The 15,862-nt window shown below is 42.4% G+C and overlaps 1 protein-coding gene across 1 annotated transcript in view; it reads right to left on the reverse strand.

The window, feature by feature from the left end:
- Positions 1-10,025, reverse strand: part of LOC115480025 (septin-2) — a 116,919-nt gene extending 106,894 nt beyond the window's left edge. The window contains exon 1 of the mRNA XM_030218412.1: positions 9,823-10,025. The gene's annotated coding sequence lies outside the window, so the exon portion shown is untranslated. The remainder of the gene's footprint in view (positions 1-9,822) is intronic.
- Positions 10,026-15,862: the final 5,837 nt, after the last annotated feature.

Raw genomic sequence — 15,862 nt, forward strand, 5'->3', positions numbered from 1 at the left:
CCTATACAGAGTAAAAGAAAAAAAAAAATAAAAACACACACACATGCACACACTCAGAGGGATCAGCAGAAAATCTGAAAATCCAGTGTGCCTGAACATTCATGTCTCCATAAAGTATTAACTGATGACTGAGGCAGATGCCTGGGATATTTTATACAGTAACTGGACAGTGGGCTGTAAAAATCAATTCATTCCCTTAACTGGCACTTTCTTTCACAGTAGAAACTTACAGGGCATAAGTTCTAGAATCTCCCAAGAATTTAATTAAATTCCTATGATAAAGATTCTAAAAATATACTGTTTGTATAGTTCTAGTCACTAGAATAATTTATCTATCAGAGTAAAACATTCTGGTATGAAGGACTAAAAAGGTACTCTTAGAAATAACATTTGTTAAAACAAAACCACTAGATGGATACAGATTAGACACTTAACAGGCTAATGAACATTTTAAGATGCAAGTAGTCTGGGGTTGTTAAGGTCCTTTTCTTAAATAAGTTCAGCATGCATAAAATGTCAGCTGTGATCCCACCATCATCATTATGAACCAGTCTGGTGAAATATAGTATTTCATTTGTGCCTCATCTCTAGACATGGTGAGCTGAGGAAAAAAAATCATAACCATTTAAAGGCAGCATGCCCAAGTAGAGAGGGGAAAATGGGAGTTCCGGCTACTGCACAATAATGACAGCTACTGACGAAGTTCACCATGCATCTGGAAAGGAATTAGCACCTGTGGCCCCTGGCCAGGATGGCACCAAAATGGCTAGACTAGATAGAAAGGGGAAACAGGAAATGTTTATACATGAGGGGGGAGGGGAGATCACAGGTAGCGTCGAATGAAGGTTCTTGGCACCTTGCAACATTTATGCTTCTCTATGGAGCTACGCCAGAAAATCAAAGCTTTGTAATACAGATTATCAATTATGTTTTAGGTTATTAATATAGGCATATATAAAAAAAAATTGTATTTAATTCAGCAAACAAAACAAGTACTGGAAATGTACCAGAGAAGAGGAAGGTGTGTCCTATTACAGTACAGGCTTGTTGACAAGAGCAATCCTTGTCTTGGCAAGGGAGAAGTGACAGTCACACCTGCACCTTCCTGTTGCTGCCTGGATCCATTTAATCTGCCTCTGTATTACAGTTTACAGATGGGAGATTGTGTGTTGGAATTCTTCTATCCATTTCACAGCTGTGGCAGTTTTCAATTCAGCTGAACATGATGCATATAATAAAGTCACCAGCGTAAGAGCTACAGTCTTAATGAAACTGATACCAAATGGATGCTTCAATCCTGAACCAAAACAGCTTGAATATTTGTCCCAGGTTAATTTGTGGAAATCAAAATTTTCAGTATCAGGTTACAGGTACAAAGTTAGACTATAAACCCTTCAGGGACAAAGAAATTCCTAGTGTACCTGACTGTAACTCAGCTTGAGCTACTATGGAAAAGGGTATGAGCTAAATCCAAATAAATATATTTCGGGAAAAACAAATTTATATCTTGCAGAATCTTATTTAAATATATATGTATCCTGCCTATTACAACTTTCTACGCAGGGGACAGATTAAATAAGCAGTTAAATAGACAGATCGACAATATACTTCAATATACAAAAGTTAATTGAATAGCATCTGCTTAAATCTTCTGCAAAATTTAAGTTGTCAAGATACTAGAAAATACTTCCACTTTAAGGGACTAAGAACCTGAAAAATGTATGCATGTGTAAGATTTATGTAACAATTTTAAGTAACGTAGTAGATGCCAGCATATAAAGACCAATATATACTAGACCTGGATATAACCAAACTTGTTATACTTGATTGCTTCACCTAGTGTCACCAATGAACTCTAACGCAATTCCACTTTATTTCGCACTCCGGATTTGAACTCTCTCTACTTAACTGATTAACTCACTTGTCACTTAAGAACTTTTAATGCATTACTACTTTGTATTTCTCACTCCGGAAATGGCGATCGCCAATACGGCATAATGTAAGCCACATTGAGCCTGCAAATAGGTGGGAAAATGTGGGATACAAATGCAATAAATATATAAAAAAATGGCCCATCCAGTTTGGCAAGTAATGGTGATTAAGGTTGTCACTGCCACTCTGTGCAGGCTACCTCCCTATCCCCATTTCCTGAAGTAGAGATAATCTTGAGTTTGATGTAGCCTCTCTTAGATTGAGTTCCAGAGGGATGGGAGCTACTCTTGAGAAGGCCTGCTGCCAGGTATCACATCATGTTTCTTTTAACAAGAGTACAGGCAGTGACGCGCCTTGAGAGCACTTTAGCTCTCTACATACCTTTGAGGCCCATAGCTTATTCTTGAGGTACTTCAGCCCATTTTCTCTGAAGACCATGAAAAAAAATTAAAGAATTATTGATCTAGGGATTGGTATTATTTTTTTGGGGGGGAGGGGTTGTTTTGTTTGTTTGTTTTTTTTAGTTGTATATTGCCTTTCTGCTAGAATTTTGAAAGATGGTCTAACAAATCAGTTAAATTTTATTGATTCTAATTTCACTTGGCATTATTTTGTTCTCCTACTAGCTGAGGATTCTAAAGAAGCTGAATGTATCAAAGCTGTAATAGACTTTGGGCCTTGTTTACTAAGACACGCTAGTGTTTTTAGTGCATGCTAAAATTTAGCGTAAAGATAGAGACACACATACATTCCTATAGGTGTCTCTAGCATTAGTGAATGCTAAAAATGCTAGCACACCTACAGCACATCTTAGTAAACAGGGCCCTTAGTCTGAGAGCTCACTGGCAGCCCCACACCCTTGCACATACCTTGGAATGGCAATGCAGAAGGGACAACACTATCATTTTCAATAGCAGAGTGTAGCAGCCTGGATTCATAAGTAGAAGAGGAGGATGTCAAAGAAAGATACAGGTTTTCCAAAATTGTTACACTATGCAATGGACAGCCAAGCTATTAGCATGGCCTAATATATACTACACATTGTGGTTATCACCTCTGTCTAGGAAGCAGCTACATGACTCAGTAACCGTGAGGAAGAACATTTGAAAAGGAAGGAGTGATGACACAGATAAAACATACATTTGTAAGCCAAGACTCCTGGACTAGAAATCAGCAGAGTGAAGTGCCAAGCCCTGATGCCCTCCTACTCTCTAGGCAAAGATTCATCATCCCTCTTATTATAGATTTAAAAGAAGGAAAAGAAAACAAATGTCATAATTCCGTGAAATCTCTGCAATTCATCATTTCAGCTTGTCACCCAGGAAACTTGGCAGGGAGTACTCCATTCACAAATGCACATACCAGTAACAGCACCCTGCTAATTCTAGTAATAGTAAATACCTACTTTCTGAACACAGAGAACAGTTTTACCTTCAAGGATTTATTTATTTCTGACTTGCTATACTGCCTTTAACTGACAAAGCAGGGCAAAGCAGTTTACAATCTAAAAAACTTACACAAACAAATGAAACAGAAAAGAACTACAATTTCTGATGTGTCCATGTTTTGTAGTTTTCTATTTCAGCCCCCTCCCCTCCAAAATCACCACTATACAATATGTGTCTACCTTTGCAATAATTAACCCATACCATTTCAGCCCATAGGAATGAAGAAAAATATAAAATTTTAGCTAATGCAGTTTCTATTATTTCACCATATTTACACTCTAGACTAGTTAAACTTGTTTCTTTAATTTGCATTTCTCTGATTTTGCACCATATAGGAAGATGTGAATACAATATAAGTCAAACTAAACAGAAACATGAATAATTTAAGATTCCCATGCATGCAAAACATGAATGCCTTTGCTTAACATTTCTTGTTCTATTTTTTTTTTCCTGTGCTATTATAACAAAGATGAAAAACAGAAAACACGACTATTCCTTGTCAATGGGCCAGGCCAGTATTTGGGTTTACCCATCAGTTCTTGTAGCTTCCTTACAAAGAGCTAAGGATGAACTGGATGTACTGAGGTTCGGCACTTCCCATTTACTGAAAATTCTAAGAGTACGCAGGCACACACAGGAGACCAAACAGTCTGCTCACATGAAATACAATGTTTCAATTAGGAAATAAGACATTAAGGAAGGAAGCTGCTTTCTCTCCTGTGCTCCTCACAGGAAGTGAAAAAGTAAACATGGTTAATGGAAGGCAAGTTGGGACTTTCTCAGTATTAAACAAGAGAAGCTCCCATAGAAAAAAAAAAGTTCTGTTCCACATATTTGCTGGGCACCTTTTCGACTCTACATGATGAGCAATTCTTTGGGAGGTTTTGGTCCAACAGTTTCCCGCGCCTCATCTCTTCCACTTCAGAAAGAATGTGTTGTGGGATTCTGCTGCCACAGGCTTTCATTTTGCCAACTACCCAGGAACATTCCCCCTATTTCTAACTGGCATTCCCTCACACTGTTCTGGTCATTGCAGTAATGGTACCGTGTCAGCATGTCGTGCATTATGATGCTTTTTTCTTTTTAGAATCCCATATTATAGGTTGTAAATCCAGCTGCTGGGTGTCATTCTTATTAATGAAAAATTCAGTCGTTAATGCCCCCTCCCCTCAACAGGGGCTATGATCTCTCCATCTGATCTGGGAATCAAACCAGCACATGAATCTGTTTCAAATCTTAATTTTGTCAGACCACTTCCAGTGGTTATTAATGTGGTTGGACTGACTTCCATGTTTGCTCCCTTTACCACTGGCTGGAATCCTCAATGGGGCAAAGAATGTAGCTTCATTTATATCAGGAAAACTATAAAAATGCAATAACACAATAGCAAAATCATTTATGGTGCAAAAATCTACTTAACAAAATCATGAAATATAGGATAAATTGCACTATTTACAAAAGCACCTCCTGGAGTTTCCTGTTCTTCAGATTATCAATAGAAATCAAACAAAATAAAACATGGAAAAGAAAATAAGATGATACCTTTTTTATTGGACATAACTTAATACATTTCTTGATTAGCTTTCGAAGGTCGCCCTTCTTCCTCAGATCGGAAATAAGCAAATGTGCTAGCTGACAGTGTTCTTCAGAGTAACCTTTTCATGAAAACGAACAAAAGTTCAGACCAACTGGATTTAATTGGTCAGAACAGCAGCAAAGATAATATTGTACCAAAATTTTTGCAAGCACATACAGTCAACATTCCTGGTCAGGAAAAAGAGCTGACAGGCAGATGATCAAAAGTGAACACGAGCGCTAAAAGCCATTAGCGCCGTTCTAGCGGATGCACTCACAAACGCAGGATGATCAGCGGGGTTACTGCCGTAAACAGCGGGAACACCAGGCACTTGCACAGATAGCATATAAATAAAGTCAATCTCATGTAAATGAGGCCATTTCCTATTCCCCCCTTGATGATTAAAAAATAGTGCCGCAATGAACAGAGGTGTTGAATGGCGTTAGGCAGAAAGCGCTGCAAAATAACTGGTGTTACGTCCCATCTGAGCTTAAAAGTTATATATCTCTTGACTGCATAGAGGCACTTATCTCCATTTCCCATGTTATAACAGGGTATGTAGTTTAACATATGAATTAGCATGTACTGTCATGACAGTGAGGTAACAGTTACATGCACTAATATACATTTAATGGGGGTAATTCTTTGTGTAATGAAATTGTGCGCATGTTTTAAAGGTGCTGAAGATCCATATTATGCAGACACAGCTCTTTGTACTGACGTATTTGAGAATTTAACTCAATGTGCTCTGGTTGTGCCACACTGTTGGCATAGTGCACATAAATAAAAGAGGCTCTTGCTACACCAAACATGTTAACATTTTCTCATAGCTTTCCTCTGTTCTATATCTGACTGAATAGATAGAAAATTTTTCAGCAGCTCTATGCTTAGCATGTCTAGTCCTTTCCTTCAAATTCACTTTCTAGAAAAGAAATGGTTTCTTCATCCAGGAGTATTCAAATCAGCTCAGCGGCTGTTAATTGCACTTAAATGCATATACACTGCATTTATAAAATATAAAGAACAATATTTTTAAACCCACCCTTGTCAGATTAATCAACTGTGCCCAGCCCCTTTAAGAAATGGCTAAGGAGCATCAGGGGCTTTGCAGCCTGATGCTCCCGGACCTGGGCAAAGACGCACACAATGGCGCACCCCACCTATGCACATGCGCAAAGTTCCTGGCTTCTTTTAGCACATCAAATTAGTATGCATGCGTCCCAGCTCCTTAGCATATTTTATCAGGCTGTTTAGAGGGGGTTAAATGAATAATAGCACATTGCAGAAACAGAGGAGGGCAACAGACAGTGCTAGGTGCCAACAAATAAGGCAGTCCATTATTTCTTTTTGATTGCACAGGTTATACTTAATGCACTATACGGATCTATATTAAAACTGTAGATACAGTGAACATCTGTAGAAATATAACAGAAATCCAAACATGTGAAGATTCTCTCTACTTCAGGAAATGGGGATAGGGAGGTAACCTGCACAGAGTGGCAGTGACAACCTTAATCACCATTACCTGCCAAACTGGATGGGCCATTTTGGTCTTTATATGCTGTCATCTACTATGTTACTTAAAATTGATGCAGAAATCTTACACATGCATACATTTTTCAGGTCGTTAGTCCCTTAAAGTGGAAGTATTTTCTAGTATCTTGACAACTTAAATTTTGCAGAAGATTTAAGCAGATGCTATTCAATTAACTTTTGTATATTGAAGTATATTGTTGTCAATCTGTCTATTTAACTGCTTATTTAACTAAAGATGTTGCAAGATCTGAGACAACATAGCTTTATCAAAGGTAGATTGTGCCAAACAAGTATGATAAGATTTTTTTTTTTTACTGTGTGACAAAAGAACTGGATCAAGGATACGAATTAAATGTGATTAAATACGATCTATTTAGGAACAGTATCAAAGGCTTTGCTGAAATCTCAAAGGAGGTTCATAAATAAACAGAGCAGCTTGGGAATTGGACCCAAGTTGGTAAACTGGATCAGAAACTGGCTGACTGACAGGTGGCAGCAAATGCAATTCACTCAGAAGGTGAGTGCTGGACGGCTGCCTCAGGTCTGTCCTGGGGACAATTCTGTTCAAATTATTCACTAGCAATTGTGCTGAAGGGTTAGAAAGAAACTATGCCTTCTTGCAAATGACATGAAGATAAGTAACAGAGTGGGCACCTTGGAGGAAGTGGAAAGCATGAGAAGCCATCTACAAAAATTCAAATTCTCTACATTTCTTCACATTAAAGCTTAACTGCCAAACATTACATTTTGGGGATGCAGAAATCCAAAGAAGCTGTATGATCGGGGGCAAAAAGCTGATGAACGTGAACTTGGAGAAAAAGACCTTAGGGTAGCAATGTTTAAGGTCGCAAAACAATGTGGTAGGCAAGGCTAGAAGGATGCTTGGCTGCATAGTGAGGGGAATAACTAGTAGAAAGGTGGTGATAATGTCCCTGTAAAAGTAATTGGTGAGGCACGACTTGTTGTAGTACTGTGTTCAGTTTTCGAGGCTGTATCTTACAAAGGATGTGAAAAGACTCAAACCCGTTCAGAGGAAAACAACCAAAATGGTTGGTGCAGACCCCAAGAAGATGTATGAGAAGAGACTTGAAGACTTAAATATGTATACCCTGGAGAAGTGACAGAGAAAATATGATACAATTAAATATTTAAAAGATATTAATGAACAAATAAACCTCTTCCAAAAATGGGACTACTGCAGAACTAGAGGACACAAAATGAAGATGTGAAGACAGAAATTTAAAAGCAACACCAGTAAATACTTTTTCACAGAAAGGGTGGTAGGGACAAAAACAGAATTCAAAATAGTGTGGGATAAACACAGAGAAGCCCTATATAGAAAAAGGCCACAGTAATTTCACCCAAAGCAAAACATAAATTATTTTTATTTTATTTGTTACATTTGTATCCCACATTTTCCCACCTATTTGCAGGAAGGCATGGAGAGAGGGGAGGGATGAGAGGAGACCACTTGCATCTTAAAATGTTCATTAGCCTTAGGAACAAAAGGGCAAAGTGTAGGGGGGGGGGGGAGAGGAAGGAATGGTACAACCTGGCCCCTATTCTAGGCAGTCTGGGTGGACCATGTTGATCTTTATCTGCCATCATTTACTAAGTTACTCTGTAAGAAATTATAACAATCAACAAAAAGGCAATTCTTCAGCTCCCTAATCTATGCCAAACATCCTTACTTGCAAAAGGTGAAGGACATAAGAACATTAACTCAGTGGCACCATAAGCCTTGGGGGTAGCCCAGATGTAGAGCTGCTGGTAGGGTTATAATCATTATAATAGAGTTTTGAGAGTTAGTCTGCAGCATATCTTCTCTGTGAACTGAAACTACCTAGGCTGTATTGTGTTGCATGATCTTTTCAAGCTACTGTGACTCTATTAAGATTTCACCAGAGTAAAAGCATAAACAGCATCACAACTGAGCACGTGGCTACATTTCTCCCAGCCTCTTTTGCATGGAGAACAGACTCCCAGTTTGTAAGGCAAAAACTCTTTGGCAGTGTAGCATACGTATATACAAGCATTATCCCAGAGAATGAGTTTAGTTCTGAACAGGTTACACTTATAACATTATACTAACTAGCCTATTTTATCAAACCAGGCATGGACCTTAGTTTCCTAATGTTGATGTTTTTTTGGGGGGGGTGGAAGGGAGTGGGAGGGGGGAGGCAAGATGGAATTTGTATGCTGATATGTCATATGCATATTACTTCTTGTTATATATTTTGAAAGTTTGGTTGTCTGTCCTAATTAGATTGTAAGCTCTGTCGAGCAGGGACTGTCTCTTCATGTTCAAGTGTACAGCGCTGCGTACGTCTAGCAGCGCTACAGAAATGATAAGTAGTAGTAGTACTTTATGCTAGTTTTATCAGGCTTGCAAGGTGACAACAGGGTAACCAGTGTGACATGACCATCTGGAGTGGAGAGTAGCCTAGTGATTTGTAAAATGGACTGAGAAGCTAGGAACTAGGTTTGATTCCCACTGTAGCTCTTTGTGACTCTGGACAAGTCACTTATTTATTAGGATTTATTTAACCCTTCATTGCCCCAGGTACAAAGTAAGTACCTGTATGTAAACTGCTTTGATTGTAACTACAGAAAGGCAAGTCCCATCCTCCTTCCCTTCCTCTGAAGAAAGGCCCCTATCAGAAGTGGAGCAAGGATGACGGCACGGGGGGGGAGGGGGTGCAAAAGCAGCATGACAGTGGACTTCCACTGGAGCTGACGCACATTTTCAATGCAACACGTTGAGAAAAAAATATGCGCCGGCGCAACTCCATTTGGGGGAGCAGCCGCTCCCCTGGCGCCCCCCCCCCTAGCTACGCCACTGGACCCTATATTTATTGCATTTGTATCCCACATTTTCCCACCTATTTGCAGGCTCAATGTGGTCTCCAAAGCTGGTGTATTATTAAAATCACGTTTTTGCTGGTCCTTTAGAAGATATCAGAACCTACACTGATTCCAGGTTTCTCCAAAACGAATATAGCTACTAGAATTGGACAACCAATCCATAAACTTATGACTGAGGAAGAAAGGTTCCACTAAGACCAGGCAAAACAAAGACAATGATAGGGGAGGAAAAAAATTACTGGGCCACTGGCAAGCCAAATAGACTGCTAGTTACTAGCTCTCAACTTCACGTTTCTTTCATTTTCCTGCTCTGTCGTGCAAACTGCAGGCTCCGGAATTTGAGGGTGGGGGCTGGGTTTGCTATTTCGGATTGCGGGAGAAGAATGCGGCCTGGGACTTCCAGCTCCCACAGACCGAATAATTCCAGGATAGCCAGGTCCCGGAAACACTGTAGCCACCGCTTACCTGGCGCTGAAACACTATTGAAAAAAGGGCTCCTCTCCTTGGGCCACTAGGCGAGAAGCTCCGCTCTACCAGCCCAGGATCAGTCAGTCAGACCTCCAACATCCCAGTAAGCAACGCGGCGAGGCAGCGAGACGCGTCACACGTAGGCCAGACAGCTGGGGCTCGCCGGTCAGTAAGTAACACTAATTGGTGCTCCCCCTCCCACGCCAAACTCCTCTTCGAGCGCGCGCCCAGAGTTGCTACTTCCGAAAGCTCGCGCCGGTGGTGACGTGTATAGCGTAAGGATGGTGCCAACGCGGCAAGAAAAAGGGACTGCACGCCAGTGAATAGAGCCGGCCTAACCATTAGGCAAGGGAAGACTAGAATGTGGCCTGGTGGGGCGGGGCAACAGCTGCAGTCAAAGCAGAATAATAGCTCTTCACAGCCATACAGACTTAAGAAGAGCCATCAGCCCATATTTTAATCTGCATTTTATAGGATTTTTGTGTAATGATTATAAATGTTGAGTTTATCAAAATATTGGGGGGAGGCTGTCAGTTTTGAAAGTTAGTGGGGGAGGGGGACTGGGACGGTGAGAGGGTAGGGATTAAGGTTTGCTTGCACCAGCTCTGCTTCTGAGCAACATTTGAGAGCCCTTTCTTCCCATTTCATACACTATGTTTTGCTTAGAGAGTTGATTAAACACAGTAAATGGAAAAGGAGAAGCAAAAAAGTAAATTAAGGAAAGTAAGTAGTGGGATGTAAAACTCATCTCCTTCAATGATAATTTTGCATATAAGAATGATGTGCTGCTGTACTGAGCCTGCCATGAGTGGGAAAGCACGGGGTACAAATGTAACAAAACAAAAAAAATCTTGCGTCATACCCTTTCCTCCCTCCTAGGGTTACCATACTTGCAGAGACAAAAAAAAAAAAAAGAGAACACTAAAAATAAAATGTTGCCCTGGCCCCACAGTCACCTTGATTCCCCCCCCCCCCCCAAAAAAAAAGCCAGATTGTTTAATCAGTAAAAATATTGGTAAAAGTAACAAATATGCATTTTCTTCTATAGTCTAAATACAAATTTTTAAAAGATGTACATTTCCAAAAAAGCAAACATACATGAGCAGCATGTCCCCCTTCCCTTTCCCTCCCATCCATGAGCAGCATGTTCCCCTCTCCTCTCCATCCCCTTCAATCCATGTGCTGCATTTCTCCCTTTTCCCTTCCCTTCCCTCCATGTACAGCTCTCCTTCCTCCCCTCTCCCTTCCCTCCCTTGCAGTGTCCTCCTAAGACTTCCGCTTGAAGTCTCAGCAACCATTTTCAAGAAGCAGAGAGGTCAGCATAAGTGGGCAGGAAACAGTGGAGTTCTTTCCTGCCCAGAAGAGGTCACTACACCGCATGTTGCCAGATGGAAAAAATTTTCCACGCCCAAAACCAGCCCAAAAACTGCACAAAGTCATTTGCATATGAATGACATCATTAATTAATTTATTTTATTTATTTATTTATTTGTAGCATTTGTATCCCACATTTTCCCAACAATTTGCAGGCTCAATGTGGCTTACATTTGCCGTAATGGCGGTTGCCATTTCCGGGTAACAGAATTACAAATGGTAATGTGTTAAGTTGAATACATACATGGTAATAAATATTAATGAGTCATTTGCATACAAATGACATCTAAGCCCACCTCCGTGGGGCTTCTATTGGCCGTGGACGCGGGAATACCAGCTAACCCGCGGCCGTGCAAAAAAAACCACGGCCGGCGAAAAAATCGCGGTGGGGCAAAACAAAGCCGCCCAAAATTCCGCAACCCGCACACGGTGTGAAAAAGCCGCAGCGGGTCGCGGAAAGGAGCCCAATTGGGTGGGAAAACCGCCCATCTGGCAACAGCTAGCCCAGAAACCCGGATAAATGGGCTGGCTGGAAAAAAAAAGTCCAGACCCCGACAGTCCCCTGAAAAGGAGGACATGTCTGGGGAAGTCTGGGCGTATGGTAACCCTACTCCCTCCACCCTTCCAAAAGAAAGCCTTGAGAATAAGAACCTCCAGACACTGCTTCTAATGGTTGTTAATTTTAGGATTAAAGCAAGAAATGATTAGATCAGGGGTGGGCAATCACGGTCCTCAAGGGTCACAACCCAATCAGGTTTTCAAGATTTCCATAATGAATGTGCATTAATCTATTTGTATACAATGGAAGCAGTACATGCAAATCAATCTAATGCATATTCATTTTGGAAATATTGAAAACTGGACTGGGTTGTGGCCCTCGAGGATTTTGGTTGCCCACTCCTGGGTTAGGTTGTCTAAAACAATCAAATTTATGAAATATTTTGCCACCCATCAGACAGGACTTAACATTAAAAAAAACAATAAAATTACAGTTCTTTGTCACCCTCTTATCACCCTCATTTCTCCCTGTCTCTCACCTACCCAGCTCTCCCTGTTTCTCACGTAACCCCCCCCCCCCCCACCCTCTTCCTGTGAGACTGTCATTGGAATGCTTTTATGTTTTGCTTATATGTTCTGATGCTTGTCAACATTTGCTCATTTCTGATCTGAAGAAGGTGTTGCCTTTGAAAGCTAATCAAAAAGTTATGTTTTATTTCTATATATTACAGTTGAGCTCTGATATTGTGAAACGCTTTATACATGTCTTACTTTCTTCATCACGTTGTACATAAATCATTAGTTATTCTTTTCCAATGCAATAATTGCTACAAGCTTCAACAATGTTCATGTTCTACCATGGCTGGAAAAAAAAACCCAACCTTCTACTGTGTCCTAAACCTTCCTACATCTGTTATTTTCATGAGCCCACTAAGAGAAGCAATATCTGGTGAGAGACAACTAAAATTTAATGCAGAAAGCTACAAGAGAACATTATTTAAGAGGGGCGATAGAGGAGGTACTTACATGCTTCAAAGCATCATACATGAGGATTTCAAAGTAGCAAAACTATGCAACAAGAAGTACGAGCCAGAAGAATGGCAACTGGACAGGAAAAGGTAAAAATAGTAGAAAATAAGGAATCATAATATCTTTCTGCAGGTCACTGGTAAAACAGTATTTGACCCTTTTACAAAGCCATAGTAGGGATACCGCAGCAATAGCATGTGGCAAATTGGCCTTACCACCAGGCTACCACAGGAGCCCAGCGGTAGTTCTGGTGTGTGCCGCACGCCATTTCTGGTACTCAGGAAATTTGTATTTTAGCACTGAGGGCATATCTGGCGGCAATCAGGTTACAGCCGGGTTAACTCAGGACCCCTTACCTCCTCCTGGTAAGGACTCCAAATGACCACATGGCAAGTGCTTAACTTACCGCACAGCCATTTCCTTCTTAAAAAAAAAAACCTCCTTTTTGTCTGCTGTGGTACAAGGGGGCCTCGGCACATGACAAAAGGACCCCTGCAATGGGGTATACCTCCACCATCGCAGGGGTCCTTTTACCGCAGCTTAGTAAAACGACCCCTTTTGTGTCCCATTCTGGAGACTGCATCCATCAAATGGATATAAACAGACTAGAGGCAGCCAAGATAAGGGGTACCAAAATGATGCAGTCTGCATCATAAGTCCTAAAAAAAGACACTAGAACCTAAATATGCGAAACCTGGAAGAAATGTGAGAGAAAGAGAATATAATAGAGAAATTTGAATTAAAAAAAATATATATACACACACACACACACACACATATCCTCAGGATACAGTTCTGATGGTTCCTCTGTGTACATCTGTATGCTGATTACTTACATAGTAACATAGTAGATGACGGCAGGAAAAGACCTGCACGGTCCATCCAGTCTGCCCAACAAGATAACTCATATTTGCTGCTTTTTGTGTATACCCTACTTTGATTTGTACCTGTGCTCTTCAGGGCACAGACCGTATAAGTCTGCCCAGCACTATCCCCGCCTCCCAACCACCAGCCCCTCCTCCCAACCACCGGCTCTGGCACAGACCGTACAAGTCTGTCCAGCACTATCCCTGCCTCCCAACCACCAGTCCTGCTTCCCACCACCGGCTCTGGCACAGACCGTATAAGTCTGCCCAGCACTATTCCCACATCCCAACCACCAGCCCCGCCTCCCGATCTTGACTAAGCTCCTGAGGATACTTGTTTAAGGTATACCAATATTGCAGCTGCATGGGGGAGACAGCTTCAACTTTTTGACTTCATGCATCTTCTGTCTTATTTAACCTCCTTGGTGTGACTAAAGGGCACTCGTTTGACGATGACCAATGAGAGAATATTGCTCTTGATGACATAGGCTATGAGTGTGGATATAGGCAGTGGAATGGGTGGACCACTGGGGCCATGGTCCTACCAATGTTTTGCCCGACACAGCATCAGCAACTAGAGAGCTTTGGGGTCAGGCTGGAGATTGATCTGTTTGGTTCCTCCAATCAAACACTCCACTGCCCCTGAATGTGGGGGTTATATTACTGGGGTTTCTGGTGGTTAAGTAGCAGGTACAGTGATATTTTGGGGTGAGATGCTGAAGAATGTCTAGTCTAAGTTCTGGATGGAGTGTAATTTTTAATGATATTGTTTGGGAGGGAAAGACATTTTGGATGTAGTTCACACCTTTTTTTGGTTGTAGCTGAAAGTGAGTTTCATTCAGGTACAGTAGGTATTTCCCTGTCACCAAAGGGCTTACGATCTGGGGGCTACGGGGCCCTTTTACAAAGGCACAATATGGCTACTGCATGGGTAGCATGTGCCAAATCAGCCCTACCGCCAGGGTAGTGCAGGAGCCCAGCGGGAGTTTTGAAGTTGGCGGGCGCAGTTTCCCCGGTAGAAAATAATTTTCTACGGTGGGGGCCTTGCCGGTGGTAATCGTCAGTGTGGCCACATTGCCGCACGCTGCCCGATTACCACGAGGTTAGTGTGTGAGCCCAGTGGTGTAGGAAGAGGGGGCGGTGGGGGCGGTCCGCCCCGGGTGCACGCTGCTGGGGGGGTGTCGGCTCCGCTGGTTCCCTGCTCTCTGTGCCCCAGAACAGGTTACTTCCTGTTCCGGGGCAGAGAGAGCAGGGAACCAGCGGAGCCGACGCAGCTCCCAGCGACGTGCACTCGGGGCGGAGCGGCTCTCCCACCCGGCCCCTTTCCTATGCCAGTGGTAAGAATGGACTCCCGGGGGGGGGGTGCGTGCCGGGGGGGTGCGCCGTGCTGCACCCGGGGGAGGGGTGCACAGCGGCAACCCGCCCCGGGTGTCAGCCGCCCTCGCTATGGCACTGCGTGAGCCTTTACTGCCTACTAAACAGGTGGCAGTATGGACTCAGCCACATGCTGATTTTAATATTAGCACTTGTATATTTACTGCCCCATTTTTAAAAAGGCCTTTTTCCCGCCACAGTAGAAAGTGGCCCAGCACGCATCAATTTCATGTGCCTTACTAGCACAGTCCCCTTTTTACCACAGCTCAGTAAAGGGGACCCTATGGGCTTCTTTTACAATGCTGCGCTACCGATTCTCGGTGTGGCAAATGAGAGGAAGCCCTGCCCATTCAATTCCTATGGGCTTCCTCTCATTTGCTGTATGGGAATCGCTAGTGTGCAGTGGCGTAGCCAAGGGTGGGCCCAGGCCCATCCACTTTGGGTTCAGGCCCACCCAATAGCAGCACATCTCTAATGTGGCTGGCAGGGATTCCCAAGCCCCACCAACCTAAAACTCCCAACTGTCCTTCCTGCATACCTTTTAAATAGCAGATCTTTGCCTGCTATAAGCAGTGACTGATACATACTGATTGCACTGGCCCTGCAGCCTTCCCTCTGATGTATTCCTGCTTATGCAGAAACAGGAAACTGCATCAGAGGGAAGGCTGTGGGGACAACATGAGCACTGTGTATTAGTTGCTGCACCTTGCCAGCGAAAATCTGCTATTTAAAATGTATGCGGGGGAGGGGGATGTTTGAGAGACCATATGGCATGCAGGCAAGAGAGAGAGAGAGACCAAATTACTTGTGGGACAAGGCAGACTTCTTCTGCCCACCCATCTTGGGTGTCTGGCTACGCCCCTGTGGCTTTGTAAAAGAATTCCTAAGTGACTTGC

The sequence above is a fragment of the Microcaecilia unicolor genome, chromosome 11 (genome assembly GCF_901765095.1).
Source record: "Microcaecilia unicolor chromosome 11, aMicUni1.1, whole genome shotgun sequence".
Taxonomy (NCBI): domain Eukaryota; kingdom Metazoa; phylum Chordata; class Amphibia; order Gymnophiona; family Siphonopidae; genus Microcaecilia; species Microcaecilia unicolor.